Source organism: Ostrea edulis, chromosome 3 (genome assembly GCF_947568905.1).
Source record: "Ostrea edulis chromosome 3, xbOstEdul1.1, whole genome shotgun sequence".
NCBI lineage: Eukaryota > Metazoa > Mollusca > Bivalvia > Ostreida > Ostreidae > Ostrea > Ostrea edulis.
The window spans coordinates 25,963,120-25,988,521 of NC_079166.1; the positions used below are offsets into that span (position 1 = coordinate 25,963,120).

The window sequence follows — 25,402 nt, forward strand, 5'->3', positions numbered from 1 at the left end:
ATCACGTGAAATCCTGGAAAGAGGGGGGGGGGGGGGGGTGTTAGCATAATCTAACTGTGTCTCGGGACAGGTCCTCCGTAGGAATATACATCACTTTGACGATAGAACATTATATCCGAGGAATGGTCCTCCTCTATTTGCAAAATTAATTTTCTATTATTTTTACATGCAAAGTTGGTTATTGTCATGTGGATGAAGGAAACTTGTATATAGTGATTGTTTTTATTAAGGTTATCATATTTGCTGGCGTGATTGCAGTAGAATTATATAGCATTACCAACTACCCGGAACTCTTAGACTACTGTTACGCAAGCGCACTACCTTCTTGATCAAGGAAAGATAACACATGTTATCCTGGACGAATTTGACTCCACGTTTTTTGACACACTGTTTTTTCTTATAATAGCTCTAAAACTTCATTGTTTTTTCGGATTTCAAACATTTTGGTTGAGCATCACTGAAGAGACATTATTTGTAGAAATGAGCATCTGGTGCATCAAAATTGGTACCGTATAAGTTTTGCATGTTTTCGGATTGGTCTATATCTATCTATCTATCTTATCTATATATGTATCCATCTATCTTATCTATCTATCTATCTATCTATCTATCTATATTAGATTGGTGTCAGGTTGCCTTTGCCATATTGCATTTCGTGCGCTAAATCTATTAATCACCACGTGCTTTTCAATTTTGATTGAAACATAATGTACTTCTCAAAGAGTGACAAAGTTGTGAGAGAATTAAGCCAATGACGTTCTATTAGATATGCCTGCAAATATTAAACAGTAAACAAGTAATAATGGGTTATTTGTACAACGTATGATGTGCAATTGAGCATGCAAACATGCTTTATATTTGCAGCTCTTACCCCCCAAAGCGGAGTTTTGCGGAGTACACAGATATAATTCGTCATCATGGATAGCGAACATTGAAAAAGGTAGGATACGCGTTTTTTGTACATATATCATTTTAAAATGATATATTTGCATTTCTGGTATATAATTTTTAGAATAATTGTGTCTATATCCATATTTTGTTTTGACCATTATCAGTTATATTAATATTCAAGCATCTTCAGAAAAATCATATTCAAGTTTCTTTAAATCCGAGGCACCATGGCCGATTTTTACAAAATGTCCTAACCTCAGTGTGGTTTACTTCTTATATTATAGTCAATAGTAAGAATATATTTATTAGGGCCCCGCATTTGAAATGCGGGAAGCCCTATAGTAATCACATTATCCGTCCGTCCGTCTGTCCGTCAATACTTTCTTTGTGACACGATAACTCAAACAGTTTTTATCGTACAGTTTTCAAATTTTGTACAGAAATAACGTACAATAAGAGGAAGAAGTCTATAGATTTTGGGGTCATTTCACTTTGTTTGTCTGTCTGTATGATATTTGTTATTATGAACACTTTCTTTGTGACACAATAACTCAAACAGTTTTCATTGTACAGTTTTCAAATTTTGTACAGACATACTTTACAATAAGAGGAAGACACCTATAGATTTTGGGGTCATTTCACTTTGTCTGTGTGTCTGTATGTGTGTAATTAACTTTGTTATTATTAACACTTTCTTTGTGACACGATAACTCAAAATGAGTGTACCTTATTAATTACTGTTACCGAGCTTTCGTTAGTAAAAATCTCGAAATGGCGTCTTTCACTGCACTTGTTGACGGTAAGTTCCACATTTTCTACGTGAGTATTTTGATATTTGCTTATTTATTTTTTTTGCGCATACATGGTGTGTCGCGGCTAGGAATAATGGAAACTTTCTCACCTATGTATGTAAAGACATATTATATTAATCTCTAGTTTTGAAAATGTAGAACACTGTTATCAATTGACAATGTGTTTGAAAACGCTTTAGAGCCCCGATGTCAGAATTTCCTTTTCCAAGACATCAATATGTCAAATTCATAATCCTTTTCGAATAGTATGTACCATATTTTGTACCAGTTATCCATTTTGAATCTCCTATTACAATGAGATCTAGTTGCACTCTATTGTGTTTGAGTAGATGAATGGGTGTCAAACAGAAGTAATTTAAATTGCATACGTCTCTATTAAATATGCTTCATGATTCCTTTTTCACAAATTGGCATTCCAATGTATCTTTATATAATATTAATTCTAACATATATACCAGCCCAAAACATTACTATATCAAATACAGATGTCATTTTTACCTAACAACCCTCAGCGGGACCCTTGCTGACCGTGTCATTTTTCTACTTAAAGAATGGTATAACAAAAGCACCGCTAAACGGAGCATCCCCTAGCAATAGGAAATGTAATGAACATATGCATTATTTAGGCATAAATGAGAGATGAGGCCCAATTCTTTTGCAGAAAATGAAGATGGTTTAGTTCATATTTGTATATATATATGTATATATATATATATATATATATATATATATATAGCGTTGATGAGAGTAAATATGAAGTATTTATCGTGTAGAGACTACTTTCAATTCATTTATCAAAAAAGATTTTCTTGATTATGTCAGGGGTGTGGTTATTCTGGGTGTCACTCTGTGGAGTCTATAAGGGACACAGGCTCCTACAGATCGGTTGTTTTCCCTCGGATTATCCTTCGAGATATCAAAGATTTGTCATATGTACAATCGTCAGATTGTCAGCTTTGGCACAAAGACCAAAATTCTTCTACCCAAATTAAAGACTATTATGTTCCTTTAAGAGATATTTTTGATAATTCCTTTTTCGACCCCATTTGCTCAACCTCAAAATGTTCTGAAAAAATTGCAAAACTTGTGATATACTGATCACTACAAATTCATTAAATAGTAATCTAACTGGACGTAGTTTCTGTACCAAAACTTTTGATAATTTGACAACTACATCTTCTAACGTTATCTATCTACGCCATTGAGTGCAACCTGTGTCGCTTAATTTATGTGGGAGGAACCAAGGGTTCACTTGATAAAAGAATATCGGGGCACATATTTCAAATGCATAATGGTGGTAACCAACTTTTTTACAAGCATTTTAATGCACCGGACCACTCCCTCGTGTCCATGATGGTAAGGATGTTGGAAACAAATTACCATCACACAAACAATCCAACATTAAGCACCCCTTTTCGTAGACAACGAAAACATCACTGGATCAAGACCCTAGGCACTGCATTTCCATATGGATGGAATGATAAAGTGTATGATGTGGGAAATTTGACTAGTCCACAAGGAAATAACGTGAATGTGATGGGACTCTTTCCCAATAACCAAAGACGGAAACGCAGTCATGGACATCGTAAAAGACCAAGTATAAATGATGTCACGTTTGATTCACTTTTGCCTAACGTCAACACACAATTAGGTCCACATCATATTCGTACAAAACTTTACTCTGTTTCATTGAGAGTTTTACACACATTATTTGAAGAAGCTATGGTTAGTATATACAGTAAATCTCTGATATAGCGAATTTCTGGGGACCCTCCATAAAAATTCGCAATAAGCGTAATTCGCTATACGTTTATAGCGAATTCATAATTCATATATAACGAATTCGTTATAAAACTGATTTGTTCTTCATGTATACCAGTTATATAAGAAAGCAGCAATCGATATACTTGCGTTTTGTATTGTCTTTAATAAAAATGAAGCATATATATTTTCGAGAAGAAATATTTTTATACAAGAAATATACACATTGATTTATATATGATAATTTATCTTCAAGGATTATTAAGTCATGCAAGAACCTGTCAAGAGAGAAATGTCAACGAAAGTTTGCGCAATACATACATGTACAGTCTGTTGCAATTGTCATTTACTTGTTCCTTTACACAAATAAAGGAGTGTACGATAAAATAAATGCAATCAAACTTCAAATCTAATTAGCGAGAATAGTAAACAATACTGACAATATATTTGCTAAACGTATGTGTAAGTATTGTTTTGCGTTAACAAACTTTTTTGAAAAAATACAAACAAAAATTTCGCAATAACTGTGGATCCTTTATGCAAGGTGAAGATAACGAACAGTGATCAATCTCATAACTCCTACAAGCAATACAAATTAGATAGTTGGGCAAACACGGACCCCTGGACACACCAGAGGTGGGATCAGGTGGCTAGGAGGAATAAACACGATTGTTAAAAATCACAGACTTTAAAATGAAACAAAAATAAATTCATTATAAAAGGTGATTTTTAAGTTCAGTTTTAGTTCAAAGGGAATAGGAATTTACTTCGTTATATCCGTAAATTCGCTATATCCGTGTTCGTTATAGACGCATATTTTTATATAGAATACATAAAGAATTTCCTGGGGAAATCGTTTTCACTTCGCTATAGCTGTAATTTCGCTATATCCGTGTTCGCTATATTCGAGTTTTACTGTAATTGGATTTTGCAACATCTGAATATAGACTGAACTCTATGATTATGGATGTTGCCCATCACAGGCTCTTTAAACCAGCACGGACCATTGACGATATTCCTTCCAAATCATGCCGCCAGTTCCTTAAGCTCAAATTTACAAACAAAGGAATCGATGGCGTCAACATAAGCAAATTCTTCGCCATAAAAGGGTTCAGTCGTGTATTCCAACTTATTTCAAGCTCAAGTCTACACCCTGTATTTCATACAGCTATACTTCTACTATTGCATCCAAACGTTTTAATTATAAACAAACTTTGCAGTGCTTAGATATAAACAATCTTATACGTAATCCACCAACGTGTTCTTGTTTTTCATCTTCTTTCAAATATAGTCCAGCTGGACATGTCATTACTGGTGATGTTGATATAGTTAAAAATGAGGACCTCAAATCACTTATTCTAAAAGGTCCTAAATACAGAGAACCTCGGTCTTTTAATTGGCGACAGAACTTCATATTTATTATGAATTCTGTCGAAGGCTATGCCAGACGATGGGTAAATATGAAAAAGAAGAACTTGATACATTATAAGAATGGGTTAAAAGCATAAGAGGAATATTAAAATCCCGCATTCGACATATGAAAACAAAAGAACGTACCATCTTTCCTTCTGTGTTTAATAAACCAGAAGTGATACAAGAATTAGATGGGTGAAATGGGGAATATGTTTTGGTTCCAGCTGACAAAGCTAGTAACACCATTGTCTTTGTTTGTAAAGCTCATTATTACGACTGTATTTTTAACAAACTTGGCATTAATTCCACTTCTGGTAATCGTACTTATACTCAAACTGCCCTTTCAAAAGATGAAATTCTTCAAAACCATGCTTCAGTTCTAGACACATTTAATATCCTAGTCAATGGGTCGAATGAATATGAGTTACCTATACTGGATTCCTAAACTACATAAAAACCCTTACAAAGATACATTGCTGGATTCAGTAAGTGCTCTACCAAGCCTCTATCTCTGCTCCTCACGAAAAGATTAACAGCTGTGAAGGAGAAACTTCAAACTTACTGTACTACTACATATGCCAGAAGTGGTGTTAATCAAATGTGGATTCTAAAAAATTCTAAAGAGATTTTAGTAAACTTGAAATCGCAGAATTTTTCCCAAATCAATAACATTAAAATCTATGACTTTTCAACACTATACACGACCATTCCTCACGATAAATTAAAGACTAGACTTTTTGATACCATAGACAGTTGCTTCGTCAACAAAAATCGAAAACGGAAATATTCATATCTAGTGATCAGTCATTCAAAAACTTGCTTTGTTGAACACCACTCTGATTCCACGCACACGTACTCTGAAGTTGAAATAGAAGGTATGCTGGGGTTCCTCATTGACAATATCTTCGTAGTCTTTAGTGACCAGGTCTTCCAATGAGTTGTGCTCCTTTTTTGGCTGATCTGTTTTTGTATTCATATGAAGCAGAATTTACTCAAAAACTTCTACGTGAGAAGAAAAAAATTGTCGCTGCGGCTTTCGGTTCGACATTTCGATATATCGATGACATTATGTCTGTTGACAATAATAACTTTAATTCATATGTCGATTTGATATACCCCTGTGAGCTCGAAATGAAGGACACCAAAGAGTCGTCCATTTCTGCTCCATGCTTAGATATTTTATTGAAAGTAGACATTAACGGCAAACTGACAACTCAACTGTATGACAAACAGGATGATTTCAGCTTCTCCATCGTCAACTTCCCATATCTATGTAGCAATATTCCATTATCACCTGCATATGGTGTTTATATATCTCAACTGATTCGATATGCAAGAGCTTGTTCTGTGTATAGTCAGTTTTTAAATCGAGGTAAGCTACTGACAAACAAGTTGAAGGCACAGGGGTTTCAACAGTCTCGATTGAAGTCAGCATTTCGCAAATTCTATGGTTGTTATAACGATCTAGTTCGTCAATACAACCTATCAATGGGTCAAATGCTGTCTGAAGTGTTTCATACCGATTGTTAAGCCGTTCTTGGCACACCAATTTTGACTACGGATAACTCCGTTTACCTGATCAGGATATAGGGCTCACGGTATGACCGGTCATTAGGGAATGCTTACTCCTCTTAGGCACCTGATTCCACCTCTGGTGTGTCCAGGGGTTCGTGTTTGCCCAACTATCTATTTTGTTTTGCTTATAGGAATTATGTGATTGATCACTGTTCGTTATCTTCACCTTGTATGGTACCCCCTTCTAAAAAACTAACATTATATAAAGTATGAAAGCAACGCTTTCACTGTTTTATCAGGGCTAAAATTAATGCATCACTACCAACCGACTCTTTCAAAAATAAACTAATTTACTATGTTTGGATAGATCTCTCCAAAGTAACTGGACGTTTTCACGTTGTGTGCAAATCATTTGTTCATGTGCAACATGCAGCTGGAATTGTTTATCTCAACTGACATATCGAAAATGCATTAGAATAGGTAATGAATTAAAAATAAATTTTAAATTTTTAAATATTGCTCAATTGATATAAATCATTTGTCATAGGTGTCATCCCGGGAGAGGGGTACGTGCCACTCTCAGATGTACTCTTTGGGGGATAGGTAAATTTGAATTGAACCCCCGACATAATGCTTTCGACTTTACTCGTATTTTAGTTCCACCCATAGAGGTTAATCATGTACTTTCGGATAATTATCCAATGAAAATCTAAGTTACGAAAGTTAAATATTGTTTTGATGATTGGAGACGTTGGCATCTGGAGAAACTGTCAAATAAGACTTACATGTAAATAAACAACTAACTGAAGGTAGTACAACGTCAGAGACAGATAAATATACAAAATAAAACTTTAAATAAAATAAAAAAAATAATATGCATATAGATTCATTCCCGCTCCACTCCCCCTACTAAAAGATAAATGATATTATAATTTATTTGAAAAGTGGACGAAAAATTATAGCAGGATCAATATATATATAAACTCACTAAATATATATATGCACATATATGAATATGCAGTCACTTTCAAATTATCTCTGAATCCATTTCAACTCGCGTTATTTTTTCCTGTGGCAGGCAGGTCCCAAGAGGCGGCTGGTTAGTACCACACAGGCCTGATCCTCCACAATTACTGATTGATCACGAGAGTTGGTATTTTCTCGCACTAAGGTATCTTTAGCCGTGTTGTCTGCAATTTGTCTCCGCAAGGCGGACTGGTGGTCTCTGTATCTCCGCCTGGCATCAGTTATTGGCTGTAACGACATTAGGTCCTTCCCTGGGTCCTCATACGTGGTATTTCTAACTACAGTAGTTTCTATGTTAAGACTGGTCCCTGGGTGCTGGTGGTTGTGATGCCTAACCACTTGGTTCCTTCTACTGGCAACATACTTTCATCTGAGTTGGTTTACATTCTGATATAAAAACTTGTATAGCGTGACCATTATAGAGTGTCGTTCGGCTAAGTGACGTCGGCATTTAACAAAATCAGTCAAGAATGTCTGGCACCTTTTCTACTGAACAGCTCATGTATCCCTCCACCCATACTGGTCTAAGGTCCTCGTCCAGGGACGACATCTCCTGAGTTACTAATATGTCAAGAATGTCCATGCAGCTCTAATAAATTTTCAAGAATTAAGACTTAATCAATTATTTCAGAGTAAAATGTATAAGTAAGGAATGGAGCGCTCAACAGTACAGCTGTTTTGAAAAACATCCCGCATTCTTTACAATGAAATAATAGAAAATAGGATTATTGATAAGGTATTGATTTAGAAAGTTACTTATCTGGAAAAATATATTATAGAGAGTAGATATTTCTTGGCTTAATTGTTCTCCCAGTTTTGGTTTTGACAGGAGATTTAGGTATAGGTTGCACCAGGGAATCACGTGGGACTTGTGTATCTGAAGCAGCACTTAGAACGTCCTCATCAAGAGAACTGTCAGGTTCGTCCAACAAGCTGAGAGGAGGTTGTCTCCCTTGAAATTATTTTAGATGATTCACATGGACGGTTATTGGTTTGTTTGGGGATTTAATTGAATTTCATGGGTAACTTCTGAAATTTTCCTAAGGACTAGATAAGGACCTGTCAAACCTTGACCTAATTGTTATTAAATTGCAGGTAAATACCATCGCCAAACCCATTCAACAGAGTGAAACTATCTTGGTTTTAGGTCTTTTTCATAATAAAATGTTTTTCTTTGAGTAGCTATCCCTAAATTCTGATGTGCAAATTCAAATTGTTCATAGCCATTTCGAACCAACTGAAATACAAAGATGGACACAACTTTCCTGGATTTTCTGGAAGACGTGAAATCTCACGACCAAACATAAGTAAATTTGGACTACATTTGGTACTGACATGGAGAGTGGCTCTGTGCATCATCTTTAAATAAGGCAAATGGTTATCCCAATCACCTTTATTGTCATTTACAAAGGCAGAAAGCATGGCAATAAACGTTCTGTTGAACATTTCCACAAGACCATCAGATTGGGGTTAATAGGGAGTAGTTCTAGTTTTAGTCTACAAAGTTCAGAAAATAATTCACTTTCAAATTCTCCCTTTTGGTCGGTATGAATTTGATTGGGTATGCCAAAACGTGAAAAAAAAAATCATTAGCAAGTTTGTCGGCAACCGTATAATCTGTATGGTCTGAAACAGCATACCGGTATGTTTCTTTCCATTTTGAAAAATAATCACCTACAATTATGATATATTCATTTCCACTTAATGATGTACCGATTGTCGCCGACTTTCGATTGTCGGTCGCTATAACTGTAACGATGTGAAAAATCGATTGTCATTTTGAAAATCGAAAATTACCGACGGCGGTATTATTTTTTTTATAATACGAATGTTCCTGCCGCGACTTATCTAAAATCAAAAATAGCTGACGAAGCTGAATCATCCGATAAGATTGAATATTGTTTAAAGTTTCTCTTGAGAATCTTTCACACAGATGGAGACATCACCATTGCCGGTAAAGGCCTGTAAAATTTAGGCCTATGCTCGGCGCTTACAGTCTTTGAACAGGGAGGGATCTTTATCGTACCACCTGTTGTGACACGGGGCTCGGAATTTGCCTCTTACAACAAACAAGGGGTAATGAGGCTCTATTCTAAACCGGATCCCATAAGAACAATGAAAGTCGAGAGATCTATCCCTATCCCGGGAAAATAAAATCGAAAGTATGAGATTATTAACTTCAAATATCTAATTATGATTTTGGACGTCTCCATATGAGTGAAAAATTCTCGAGAGAGACGTTAAACAAGATACAATCAATCTAATGATTTTATTCTATATAACTTAATATCTAGGGTAAAACATAAAGTAAATTTAATATATTTATGCCATCAATTTGAAATCATTAAAATTCGATTATTTTTCGATTAATCAATCGAAAAGGTACATCCGATTAATCCGATCATCGATGAATTTTGTTTTCCCGATCGCCCATCACTATTTCCACTGTTTGATTTTGGTAAGCCACCCAAAATATCTATTGCAATTCTATCTAAAGGTTTTGTAGATTGAAGGAGAGATGACTGGAGGGGAGATCTTCCAAAGCCCGGACCTGGTAAATCACATGATTGACACCATAGTTTTACATCATTAGACATTCTAGGCTAGTAAAACCTTCTCTTGATTGCCTCATAACTCTTATCTCTACCTAAATGACCAGATATTCTTGTATTGTGGAGATATTCCAGAATGTTGTCTCTTATATATGCTGTGTTACAATCTGATAAATTGTGTTTCCCTGAGGATCTTTTTCTGATATTTTGTATAAAATTTCATCCCCTCTGAATTCAAACTCTCCCCACATTTGACAGAAAATTCGTGAGAAAAGGAAACAATAGCTTGTCGATTGGGTATATTCTCCAATGTTGATTTAAGTTTCTTAAATTTGCTAATATTGTTGTCTCCATCTTGCCATTCTTTGATCTGACCAGGACCCCAAATTTCAGCTCAATTTGAAATCTCAGAAGTGTTGACAGCTTCTATAGGGTATATATTTCCCAATCAGAATGCAAGGATTCCTTGTCTGGAAATTCTTCCCATTCAGCTTTAACTTCTTCATTCAAATTACGAATGCAAAAATGAGTGTCTTCAAAATTGCAATCTGGACATTTTTCATTTGAGCATTTTCGCTTAATAGGGATTCGGGATAACCCATCTGCATTTTTATGTAACCCTCCCCACTTCGTTTTTCGATTTCAAAATTATACATGTCCACAATACTTATCCATCAGGCAATCATTTCTTCGGACTTTTTGAAAAAATTCAACCATCTGAGTGATACATGATCAGGTCGCAAAAAAAAAAAAAAAATGACCAAACAAATAATTCCTAAAATGTTTCAAAAATTTTGCAATTATTAACAGTTCTTTGTGAGTGGTACACTATTTCTACTGTGACTTTTGCAAGCAAATACTGCCATAAGCAATTACCTTTTCTTCACCCTTTTGAATCTGGGATAACGCACCCCTAACCCAGTTTCACTTACATCGGTGTCAAGTATGAATTTGGCACTAGCTATAGGGTATGCTAAAATAGGAGCAGGCACTAGCAATACTTTTAGATCATCAAAAGCTTCTGACAATTTTGATTCCACTTAAACCTTCTGTTTTTCCTAGTGAGTTGACTCAAAGGGGATGCTATGGTTGAAAAATTAGGAATGAATTTCCGATAATAACTAGCAGCACCTAAAATGATCTTACCTCTGTAAGATTGGTTGGAGTAGGCCAATTTTGAATAGCACTAACTTTCTTGGGATCACAGCTGATGTCAGCTTTTGAAACCCCGTGACCTAATTATGACACTTCAGTTTGAAACAATGCACATTTCTTAGGCTTTAACTTTAAATTGGCTTTTCTCAAGGCTTCAGAAACATCTCTGAAATTTCTCAATGCAATTTCAAATGATGCGCCAAAAACGATGACATCATCTAAATAACATAAGCACCTGGTCCAGTTGATTCCACCCAATACTAAGTGCATAAGGCGTGAAAAAGTTGCGAAGGCGTTGTAAAAACCAAAGGGCATGACATTAAAATTATATAACCCGTTATGTGTAGTAAATGCAGTTTTGCTTTTGTCAGACTCTTTCAAGGGACATTGCCAATATCCACTGGCTTAATCCAAGGTAGAAAACCAGTGTGCACCCGATAATGCATCCAGTGCATCATCTATTCTATTCAAAGGATAAGCGTCTTTTTTAGTTATAGAATTTAATTTGCGGAAATCTATACAAAACCTTGTAGCCCCATTAGATGTTGTTTCTGAAGCTCTAATTCAACAATTTCTTTCTGTCATCGAGATAACCTGCGGGGAGTATTTTGATAGGATTCTCAGATCCAGTGTCTATACTATGCTCTACTAATTCTGTGTGGCCTAGTTTACCATCAGGACCCAGAAAAATATCCTAAAATTCTAACAACATGTTTATAATTTGATTATTTTCTTTTAAACTTGTTTCATCTGTTATTTTATCAAGTAAAGCACACAAGTGTTCAGGCAATTCTGACCCTTTTGGTAGAGTAGGTGATTGAGGCGCTATATGATGCACACTTTCAAGTGGTTCTAGGTCAGCAATGTATGTATTTTGATTCAATTTTACTGTCCTATTCGTACGATTGAGGAATGAAATTTCACCTTTGTTTGGATTTACCAGAGCCATTAATGAACAATTTCCACTGACCATTTGGTTTGGTTCTATAATTCCACATTCAGTGACAAGTTGACCTTGAATGTGGCCTTTGCAACAAAATTCTGTGTCGGGTGAATTTTTATGGTATCACTGAGTTTTTTTCTAGCACAAGTTTGAAGATGTTTAGGATTTTGTGAAAGAGGGAATATTTGTTTGCCTAAATGCAAAGTTTCATTACAGAGGTTTACAACCCCCGTATATTTCTCTAGGAAATCAATCCCCAGAATACTAATATCACCCTCTAATTTTCCCACTATCATTTCTTGTTCAAAAATGGTATCAGAGTAACACAACTTGAATGAAAAAATTGACACTCCCCATATTGAAATCGTTTCACCTATTGCACACAACAGTGTCTTATTTACACTTTTCAGCTACACAGGTTTGTTCATCCCTGATAACATGTCAAGTACATTGCCATCAAGAATCGTAACTGCAGAACCAGTATCAATCAAAAAACCCTTTACAATACCACTAATGTCTGGATTAACAAAGAAGGAACTCGGTTTAATTGTATCCAGTGCAATAACTGGCCTATTGGTAAGAGTGCTATCTTTACCAGTTGCAAAGGCTGAATTATCGGCTTCTATCTAGTTTTCCGAATTCACATCTGCTTTGTTTGATCTATGCCTCTGATGAGTATTATTTTGATCCTGATTGGAGCTAGATTTTTCGGACATTTTCAGTAAGGATTATCCAATTACTTGTATTTTTTGCTTGTATTCAGAGATTTTATTTCAGATATGAGTTTACTCATCATTTTGTCCATTTCTTCAGAACTAATTGTGGCCAACTCTTTTTCAGGAGTGTGGGAAATTTTGACAAATTCAGAAACAATATGAAGTTTATTCTCTTCAAATGTGGGTTTTCGGAAAATTTAGGTCCCTCAAATGTCTCATACTCAAAGGGCAATGTAATTGCTTCATCAACACTCTTGGCGGGTCTGAATTGAGCATGTTTTCCATTTCTGTGCTGTTTAGACCACAAATGAATTGATCAATGACATAAGTTTCTCTCGTAAGTCTGTCCAATTCGGGATAGGCTTTTTCTGACAGGTGTTTACGATTCTTAAACTGACATCTGTATGCAGCTTCCCGTCCAGGGATATTGAACCTTTTTTATATCATCATACTCTCTAATATGTACCAGGGTCTAAATCTCTGAACACCTGTTGGGCATCACCTTTTAAACTAATAGCCAACTGATGTGCTTTTTCAGCACTTGTCCAGTTGTATTTTACAACCCATTCAAAATGTTGTAAAAAAAATGTCTAAGTCTGTAGAACCATCATAAGCTTGGGGGTCTTTTTCTTTCCTAAAAAGTTTCTGTGGTCTTGTGAAGTCAAGATGAGGTAACTTTGGTGATATATTCTGAGTATGTATAGATGTAGGAGTTATTCCCCTTTTTGACAATTACGAAGACGCGGGTGTATGTGTTCATGCCACCTAATGTGCTGATATCCCTGTGCAACATATGTGGAGAAGATTCGCTAATGGGCCATGCAAATGAGAAGGGTGTAAGTCCGGATTGTGTACATTTACCTGGTGTCTGGGGCATCCCCTTAATCATTAATATATCATTGTTGATATATGCAGTAGTTACAACTATAAGTAGATTCTAAAATGAAAACTTTGAAACGTTCCCTAAGCAATCTTCTGATTTCATTTTCTGCCATGCTATACGACCAATACATTATTTTGATAGATTTGGTAAGTTCCTATGAATTGAGGAAGTTTCAAACAAAATTATAGGGTTTCGTCTTCAAAATTCTGCCTAAAAGTGTTTTATGAGAGCCAAAAATGCCACAGGGAGGAAACTTTGAGATGGTCCTTTAATCTATCTAAACGGAGCTATGTTGATTTTATTTCATTATATTGTCAAATATGTCTAAGACTTTCCCATATATTGAAAAAAAAATGAAAAGGCTTTGGCAAAAATATGAAAAATATTAAAAAGTTCTTTATTATAGGAGAAAATCCCATTAGGTCCAATAATAAAGGTGTCGATACTTTGAATCGACCCCTACACAATACTGTACGGACAAAGATGATTTTTATTTTTTAATAAAATGTCCAAAGTACAACTCCTCAACGATACAGATTTGATAAAAATCACTAGGGTAGAACTAATTGTATTCGGCCCCCTTAAAATGAACATGTGTAGGTGTTTTTGGAATTCCCCCCGTAGATTTATCCGAATAATTGATAGGGGCATTTGAGCTGGTAATTTGAGATTTCCCATTTATTTCCTGAAACTGAGGGTCAAATCTTGAAATATATTTCTCCCCATTATCCCTTTCTAGAATTGGATAAAATTTTGGAATCATTCGTTTAATTTCTTTTTGAATATTTTTCCTTTGGTATCAGGGACACATAAACCACGTTTTGTTTTTACGAAAGCGGGTTTTGCCTCAGTCCAGTCAAGGTCGTACTGTGACAGAAAAGTTTCGTCAACAAGGTCACCTGTGTTTGAATAATGCCCATCACTAAAATACATTTACCGATTTTCATTTATTGTGTCAGGTATTGTTTGAAAAGAAGTTACGTAATCCGGTCTACCTTCTCGCGGCGCACGAGTACATGACTCAGCGCTTTTCACAATACGTTCAGCTACTCGAACACGTGGAGTTTTGCTATCTGAATGAGCAGAATTTTGCTTTAATTGACCGTCAGGAACTCGACAAAAATCATGTGGGTTTAATAGTTTAATATCTTGAGACGACATAGCCATTTTCTTAGAAAAACAATTCACCGAGTTGGAAACTGAGTATATAAAACAGTTGACTAAAGCGTTGGTGTGAAACTCACAAACGGTTTTACCAACAATCCAAATAGCCAAAACAGCGCAACTAGGTTAAGGGCTTCCATAGTAAAATGCACAATTATCATGGAGTAAAATTGCATCTCAAATTCACAGGTATCATTACACTTGTTACGGTTAAACACCGAAACGATACTACCCATATGTTGACTGTGACTGAACTACCGTAAATTTCCCTCTTGGTAATTTCCCGTGACGTCAGTTGAAAATCAGGTAACACTTAATTTTTGGAAATCAGCAAGAGGCCCTACTTTTGAACAAAAGTTCAGGTTCATGCGGGCAACCAGTTGAAGTTTTATTGATTGTATACATTCATTTACCGAATAGTAATAACTGTTAGTTGTCATATTGTACTTTGTGTATTTACTACCATCCGGTCAATTAAGAAATTAAGTTTTAGTCTCTGTAAGAATCATGCAGAAGGTGGCATACTGATAATCTCCGATTTTAACTAATATGATGGAGGATTTTTTTTACAGGTCGAGATGGTGTAAATCATAAGTCTGACATGTTGAAAAGTTTCATTTCCATATGAGAGTAAAGTTATTGATAAGAAAAAAAAAATACTCACTAAAGAATAGATTTTTAGAAATAGAGATATCTAGATACTTAAATTAGATACAATAATTTGATTTATAAAGTAATATTAAAATTTTAATTCAGGACATTGAGCTCTTAGAAATTATATCTAAAGGAAGTTTACTAGTATCATGGTTCAGAATGGAAAATTAATAAAACATGTTAATTGGTGATAGCCACGGTAGACCTTTAACAATTCCCTAAATACACATTCAGTGAAAAATAGAAAACGTCGGACAGAAAATAACAAAGACAATACATCACAAACGGTCTTGATTTAACTAATTCAAACTAATAAATGGAAACACATAACACAAACATTGTATTTAAGGCTAAATGAAACATGGAAACACAAGCAACAGGCCTAAACACATTATCTATATAAACCATTGTTTTTCTTATTACACAGTTCTTTATACTATGTAGGAGAATGTATATTATCTAACCAGGCATAGATCATAAAACATCCTGTATTAGTTTTGAAAGTAAGGGACCGGTAAATATTTATAGAGGGTTGGTACCAGTGCATTCCATATTACCATTTTCTAAAATCCCCAGGTCATCTTCTCTAAGAATACGAAATAGTTGTTGTCCTATATCAGATCTATAATAAAAAAAGGTTGTGTCCTATGGGGCTCACGGCGGGTGTGACCAGTCAACAGGGGATGCTTACTCCTCTTATGCACCTGATCCCACCCCTGGTGTGTCCAGGGGTCCGTGTTTACCCAACTATCTATTTTGTATTGCTTGTAGGAGTTATGAGATTGATCACTGTTCGTTATCTTCACCTTGCATGTTATAAATAAATACATGTACATAGGATCAAACAACAATATTACGTCATTATTTTTGTTACAGATCACATACTGTACAGTAATTTGTCTAGTGAAGTTACATATCTCATTATTTTTAACTTATTATTTTCTTTTGTAAAATTGTTGTTTAAAGTGTTACATTTTGCATATTTTTCAATTACTGTTTTACTGAATTTTCTCTCATAAACATACAAGTATTTTTGCACATATCAGTATTCTCTATCAAATTATCAAAGATGTGTTTATGTAAATTCTGGTCTGTATTCTTAAAGTTATGACCAACATGATAACCATTTTAATTTTCTGCGATTGAAACCCATACTCCATGCAAAACTTGCATGTAATTTTTGCAATTTTAATCACAGCTAATTTTTTTTTTGTATTTTTAATTACATGTTTTAACTTAATTTTTTTTTTCAAAATCCAGTATTTCATTGCAAATTGTATCTAGTATATATATTTAACTTGGACATGAAATAAAGTAGGCATACAATTCAGTATTGTTGTTTGTGAGATAGATACATTCTAGGATTTGGATTAAATATTTGAAATACTTTTTTAAATATCTTTTTTATTGATACATTTGCAATAAAAAAAATATTGCTCTTTTATCAATGTTGATAATTTAAAAAAAAGAAGATGGAATCCTATCAGTATGTAAAGCCCCAAAAACATACGTGCTCTATTGGATTTTGCACTGGTCCCAAATCCTCAATAAATTTTGACCGGTCCCCAAACAATATATTTTTACAATAATCTAATCACATAACACAAGGCTTAGTGTATGTACAATACTGAATAGGGAAGTATGTTTCGTTGGGAGCTGAATGCAATAAAAAAAGAGTTTTATATAATTATGTTAATAAATTTCAGCATGAAATATGTAATAACTTACCAGATCTCATAGGAAAGAATATTCCCCGTGAGACAAGCGCATATAACTTGCCCTCAAAGAAATGTGTCCACCAGCTTTACAAGTCCCTCCACTGTGATTAGGACAGACACATGTCGTTTTCCCCTTCCAGTTTCATCCAAGAGAATTGTGATGGTATGGATATACATGTACGGTAAAAATGGAATGGGTTCGAATATACTGGTGCGCAAACAGATCCAAAAGCCTCCAGTCGATGTGTTTTATCGTAAGAAAGGTTTAGATAACGCAAATGACTCGAAACAGGCTTGTTACAGTCTTTAACATATTAAATGTAAATTCATCTCCTGGTGAAAATGTCGAACATGGCGATTTTGTAAACAAAGAAATGCCGCATTTGTGTGTCGCCTGCAAGTCCAGCGTTTTATGCGCCATGTTTTATACATGTTGTCAGACTACAACCCTACCTCCAATACATAAGAATAACGCAAGGGAGATAATTTAACACCCCAATCAGTATCGAACTCTGCTGCATCCATATACTGGTTTCCGAATAGTTTGTAAACATATTTTCACTTTTAACACTATCATCTTTTAATTTTTAGGTTCTGTTTATTACATAGTTTCCGATAAATATTTTTATCTTCAACTGAAATTAGACATTTTTCATAGGAATATATAGAAAATGGCACACATATACAGAACCTGATATTTTTGTAAATAACTGCCTCCGTTGACATTGAGTGCATTTTATGATTAAAAGGCAACCTAATGTTTGCTTGTTATGTACTTTTAAAGTAAATCGTCAGATATGACTATGCCATTTTTTTTTTCGATTTTGCAAAATTCTTACAGAGACTAGACACTAGTACAAGAGTGTGACTTATTCAACAAAATGAATAAAAACAAGTAAATACATGCTTTAATTTTAAAACGTAAAGATTAAGTTTCAGTTTGTAAGTGATGGATCTTGTTTGCCAAATGGCACTCGAATAAACAAGTAAAAAATAATAATGGATAAATATGCTATATATTCTATACTCTATACAAAATGTTATACAAGTATATTAATTCTTATTTTTAAGAAATGGATCGATTATTTGTAAATCATTTCGGGGAGTGGGGGGGGGGGGTATGCATCTCCAGAAACGTTAATTATCAGGATCATTTCATAGATGAAAAGTGATAATGTCAGATCACGAATATGTTGATCATCATGCAATCATCACTATTACTGACGAACTTTGAAAACATATTGGTGGATAATTTTCTGTGTTATACATGAATGTTTTATATAATTTTTATGATAACAATTTGATATGCATCGACCTTTAGCAATTCTAAATGTCAATGTTGTTCTCTGAGATGCTAATGAAATATGTAAAGGTTTATTAAGCCTAACCAAAATTTAAAAATCCTAAAAATGGGTAGAGGAGGGAAGAGGGAGGGGATGAATCCTTTAGTGTTTCAATGCCTGGATTCAATTCATGGATTCGAATTTATATTTAATTAGTTTTTAGCTCACCTGAGCTGAAAGCCCAAGTGAGCTTTTCTGATCACCCGTATTCCGGCGTCCGTCCGTCCGTCTGTCCGTCCGTCTGTCCGTCTGTAAACTTTTCACATTTTCAACTTCTTCTCAACAACCACTTGGCCAATTTCAACCAAAGTTGGCATAAAACATTCTTAGGTAAAGGGAATTCTAAATTGTTAAAATAAAGGGCCAGGCCACCTTCCAAAGGGAGATAATCAAGAAAAGGTAAAAATAGGGTAGGGTCATTAAAAAATCTTCTTCTCAAGAACCCCGGGGGTTGGATGGGGTCACAATTGGTGGTCAATGTTTTACATAAAAATATATAGGGACAATCTTTAAAAATCTTCTTCTCAAGAACCACTGAGCCAGAAACGCTGAAATTTATATGAAAGCTTCCTTATATAATGCAGATTCTAAATTTTTAAAATCATGGCCCCCGGGGGTTGGATGGGGCCACAATAGGGGGTCAATTTTTTACATACAAATATATAGGGAAAATATTTAAAAATCTTCTTCCCAAGAACCACTGAGCCAGAAAAGCTGAGATTTATATGAAAGCTTCCTGATATAGTACAGATTCTAAATTGTTAAAATCATGGCCCCTGGAGGTCGGATGGGGCCACAATAGGGGGTCAAAGTTTTACATACAAATATATAGGAAAAATCTTTAAAAATCTTCTTCCCAAGAACCACTGAGCCAGAAAAGCTGAGATTTATATGAAAGCTTCCTGATATAGTACAGATTCTAAATTGTTAAAATCATGGCCCCCGGGGATCGGATGGGGCCACAATAGGGGGTCAAAGTTTTGTTTTTGTTTTTGTTTTTTTTATGATATAGTGCAGATTCAAGTTTGTTAAAATCATGGACCCCGGGGATTGGATTGGGCCTCAAGGGGGGCATCAAAGTTTTACATACAAATTTATAGGAAAAATCTTTTAAAATCTTCTTCTCAAGGACCACTGAGCCAGAAAAGGTGAGATTTATATGAAAGCTTCCTTATATAGTGCAGATTATAAATTGTTAAGATCATGGCCCCCGGGGGTCGGATGGGACAACAATAGGGGGGTCAAAGTTTTACATACAAATATATAGGAAAAATCTTTAAAAATCTTCTTCCCAGAACCACTAAGCCAGAAAAGCTGAGATTTATATGAAAGCTTTCTGATATAGTGCAGATTCGGGTTTGTTAAAATGATGGCCCCCTGGGGTAGGATGGGGCCACAATAGGGGATCAAAGTTTTACATACAAATATATAGGGAAAATCTTTAAAAATCTTCTTCTCAAGAACCAATGAGCCAAAGAAGTTCACATTTACATGAAAGCTTTCTGATATAGTGTAGATTCAAGTTTGCAAAAACCATGGCCTCCAGGGGTAGGTTTGGGGCCATAATAGGGACTACGGTTTTACATGCAAATAGATATGGAAAATCTTCTGATATGGACCAAGGTGAGCGATGTGGCCCATGGGCCTCTTGTTACTATTTGTCACAAAAGGGGGAACAGGGGGAAACCAGCCATTCAATCAAAGTTCAGCATGTAATGCATAACGGTATCTGCATGTAAAGTTAGTTAAGATGACGGGAAAAGTATATTGTCCAACTAAGCGGGGACAGGCATCCCTACCCACCCAACAATACCCTCCCCCGTTTGCCTTTAGCTCTGAACCCGATTTAGCCAGATATTTATTGAAATAATCTTCGTTTCACTGCCTGGTAAATGATTTGTATAGTATTTCTTATCAGGTATCTCTAATGATGAATGGAATAGTACAAGTTACAACTGTACCAAAGTCAACTACAAGTCAGAAAAGGGACCCACAATGAATTTTTAGATTTGAAAAAAGTCCCGTACATCTGTAAAGACATAATCAATAAATCTGAAAATGGCAAGAGGGATTTCCTCTTCCCAGTGGAAGTCTAACCTATGAGAATAAGAATAAAATTGTTACAAAAGGGTATCAAAATAACCGTTTTTTTTTGTTTGTTTTTGTTTGTTGCGGGAACACTTTGTACATACTTAAACGATGATGATTTTGATCTCATTATTTAGCCGGTAAATGCAATGATTCTTCTTTTTTTCAGGATGTATGCTTTACAATCTACAAATTGTGGAAGACCCCCCCCCCCCCCCCCCCCCACCGCAGATCTGTAGCTCTCCGAAAAAATATTGTTGACAACATAAATTTTCCCCCTGGAGAACTGCAGTTCTGCAGCTATCCCCTCCCTAACCATCTCTAGATCCGCACATACCATGTTATTATGTTAATGTCATAGGTTTGACGCGGCCATGGCGCGAGCGGGACCCCAACTCACAACCTCCCGCTTATGGAGGACCAAATTAATACTAATCCCACCCCTGGTGTGTCTAGGGGTCCGTGTTTGTCCAACTATCTATTTTGTATTGCTTGTAGGAGTTATGAGATTGATCACTGTTCGTTATCTTCACCTTTCACTAAATTAATCATAAAGTAGGAATTTGATATCATACTATGGCACAGTTCACGTTTATTTATTCCTGGTGTGTTTTATGAAATGCTTGTTTGAATTGTAGCAATATTATATCTGATATTGTATCTGATTTATAAATTCGTGTAAAACAACCATAATTAAAAAATGGCGTCGATATACTTGTGTCGTAGTATACACAAATATGTGTCTTAAATCAACAATACATGCTAAAAAAACAACAGGTGTATGGTTACATCAAATTACGCTCTGCATATAATTCTCAAACTGAAGTTGAATATTATGTTATACTTGAACTTTTTATTTTTTTTCCAGAAGAGAAGGACTCACTTGTTGAGGAAGATAAACAATGAACATGCTAAAGACCGGAGGTGGGATACGGGAAAATTATTCATGCTCAACATGCAATATCTGAAATCATCAAAATAGGAAGAGACCTCTGGAAACATATGACTACATTGAATGGAGTGATTGGATATTTTATGGAAGCAATGTTATTTTCATTGAAAACAATTTTAGAGAACATTCACCATGAAAAAGTGAATATAACGAACATTGATCAATCTCATAACTCCTATAAAGAATACAAAATAAGAGTAGGTCAAACACGGATCTCTAAACATACCAGAGTTTGGATTAGACTTGATGTAAATGTACGTCAACAGTTTTAACAGTTTATCAATAAAAAATAGAGCATATGATCTAACAGATATTGGATCAACCATATTGCATATTGATACAGTGATGCACACAGTAAAGAGATGTGATATGAAGGTTTATTTGAGAACAGTCTATACCGATATAACCAGGGAACTGCGTTGCATACAGCAGCATAGAGGGGAAACATGGAACTTTTGAAATACAATATTGAATAAAGATAGATAATATATTTGACAAAATAGTATAGCACTTTTCAGAGATTGTTACGGTCATCTCAAGGGGAAAGGTGTTTTGTGATCGACAACGAATAACTGTTGAGGGTCTAATACAATCTTGACAGTTTTTTACTTCATCGCGCAGCAGAAACTGGCAATATAATATCATTCAAATTAATTTTGGGCCATCCTGTGTATGAGATTACGATGATGACTTACCAAACTCAATCCTGAATCGGACGTTCATTTTAAAACGTTTAAGGATATTTAAATATACATGTACCTATGTTTAAGGACTATAATTGTCTTAAAGACATTGCGTTGGATCCAGATACTATATACTTTAACTTTATTATCAATCAGTATAGCCACATGATAGCTCTATATATTTATATGGGTGCAGCATCACATGACGTGTACAAATTGACAGGCTGTTCTTTACGCCTAATCCCATCTCTGGTATATCCAGTGTTCCGTGTTTGCCCAAAACCAGTTTGAATTGCTTACAGTGATTGATTACTGTTCGTTATTGTCACATTTTTATTTATCACTGTTCGCTATATTCACATTTTGGAAAAAGTGTGAAGATGCACGGCAATTTCAATTCTTTACGATTGCAAATACGACCGCAAAATACTACCAAACGTTTAAAGGGGCATGTGCTTTTTTTGTCAATATCCAATAAGATTAATGATAATATCATTTATTCATACAGGATTGCACAATTAGCTATATAATCCAGTTTACTTTATGGTCTACTCTATAACATATATACATATCGAGAAAATGCATCACAAAACATGGAAATATCACAGTTTATACACTTATAATTAAGAGTGTTCAATTCATTGATACTTACATAAGACTTATCACTTATTTCATGATGCATTCCTCTTTGCATTATACAAAACTTGCATGATCAAGAGAGAGACTTTACCACATGACTAGAAAAACTACTCCACTAGCGAGACAGTAAAAGATCCCTATATACTGTCTGCTACACTAGTTTTTAGACGGGGTCACGTGACCCCGTGTATTAGTTTACTGTCAGTCGAGGCCTCAAAATGGAAGCCGTGCCGAGAACACATGAATTGAATCTACGTGGAAGAAAAGAGTGCATAAATTGCGCTGATCATTTTGTACACAGGTTTGAAAAATATAAGATCAATATTTTGAAGAAAAAAAAATCTTTTGATTTTTCATTGATTTTTTTAGATGAATTTGAATTATCTTTCAAACAGAAACGATTGTTGTTTTCATGAGCAAATATTCTTACTTTGTTTACATCCGGTCCTTTTTACGGAAGAAACCGAAAATACACTAATGTATCCGGAGTTTATCGTGTTATTTATTCTATGCACGCAAAAATAGTTTTAATGCAAGCCACCCCCCCCCCCGACAATTATACAGGCGAGTTCTTTTGGACGTTTTTCTTATTTATTTTGAGATCAAAGTCTCTTTTTCACTATAGACTGTAGATTTGAGCTTGCCTTTAACTTTTATACATATCCTTGCTCGTGCATGTTTATCAGACTTCAAATCCTGATAACTTTCAAAATTCATGTTGCTTTTGAAATCCAAAAGGTCAAGGTCATTATCACACTTTATACCTATTGCTGCCATTCAAAGCTTCATACTTATAAACTATATAAAATACGTGCATGTTTTTACTTCGTGAATGCAAGCGTGCATAATTTTTCCAAACTACAACTCGGCCATACACATGCTTGATGCATAATATGATGAAATTATATCATTTACAAATCTTAATATTATAGCATTTAAAAAATGTCTGGCTTGTGGAATTGTATATTTATGGTTGAGTATCACGTGTAGATATCTGTCATTGCATAGGAAACTTCTAGTCCTAATGTGTGTCAAAAAAATTGAAATTATGTAAATAATTTGTTAAAATGTTTACAATTTCCATGTTAATATTCTTAAGTCGTAGTAGTTTAGAAACTATTTTAATGCCCCCGAGATCGACGATCAGGGGGCATATTGTTTTTGTCCTGTCTGTCATTCTCTAATTCTGTAATTCTGTAATTCTGTCTGAAACTTTGACTTTGATAATAACTTTTGAACAGTAAGTGATAGAGCTTTGATATTTCACATGATTATTCCTTATGGCAAGACCTTTTCGTGGGTATCAACATTTTTTTACCCTGTGACCTTGGAGTTTGACTTACTTTTTAAAAACTTTAACCTAACCAATAACTTTTGAAAAGTAAGAGCTAGAGCTTTGATATTTTATTTGAGTATTTCTAGTGATAAGACCTTTTCGTTGGTACCAACATTTTTGACCCTTGACCTTGGAGTTTAACCTACTTTTTGAAAATGTTAACCTTGCTAATAACTTTTGAACAGTAAATGAGAGAGCTTTGATATTTCACATGAGTATTCCTTATGAGAAGACCTTTCTGCTTGTTCTAAACTTTTGGACCTTGACATTTGACCTACATTTAAAAAGATTGACATTGTTCATAACCTCTAAATGGTAAATATTAGAGCTTTCATATTGCATCTGAGCATTTCTTGTAACAAGATCTTTCTACTGGTACCAAGATATTTGTCTTTGTAACCTTTGCCATCTTCGGAATTGGCCCTTATCGGAGGCATTTTGTGTTTCACAAACAAATCTTGTTTTATACGAGTTTGGAGTGTTTATATGTCCATATCATTATAATCTTTTCTGTGATACTGAAAATAGCGATCAAAACCCAGCATTGCAATTTATTTAACTCTGATGGGCCATCAATTTACATTATTAACTCAAAATCTCACATGGCAACAGTATTATATTCTTTACATAATCATAGTTTACTGTTCTGTATAGATGTTATTACTATTCAACAGTAATGCTTTTACAATTGTTAATTGTCCAAATACTGGTATATGCATGATATTCTAATATGTCTCAACGTGTAGTACTTCATGTTATATTGTTTCATTTGAGAAGACAGTCTGGCTTGTGGACGTGGTTTCCATTGGATAGGATACTTCTAGCCCAAATGTGTGTCAAAAAATTTGAAATCACTATGTTGCCAATTTTGTTTACAATTTACATGTTCTTGTTTTAGTAGTTTAGAAAATGTTTTTTGCTAAAGAAAGAACTGGAGTGTTTACATATCCACTTGCTTTTAACCTTTCATGTGTTATTGACAGGTTGTATGGTGCTATTCCAAAGTATACCATTATCAATTTTATTTTTAACATTTGGTTTCATTATGTTGGTTCATAAAAACAAGATATTACCGGTAAAAATATACTGTCATATGTCGACATATCATATGTTATCCTTAAGTTCTATTGAGATATTAAACTTTGTTACATACCTTTA

General features: G+C 34.8%; 1 long non-coding RNA gene across 1 annotated transcript; it reads left to right on the plus strand.

The window, feature by feature from the left end:
* Positions 1-531: 531 nt before the first annotated feature.
* LOC125674373 (uncharacterized) lies at positions 532-25,402 on the plus strand. Its single transcript, XR_008801849.1, has 2 exons — positions 532-940; positions 21,503-25,402. It is a non-coding gene; the product is annotated as an uncharacterized LOC125674373 (long non-coding RNA).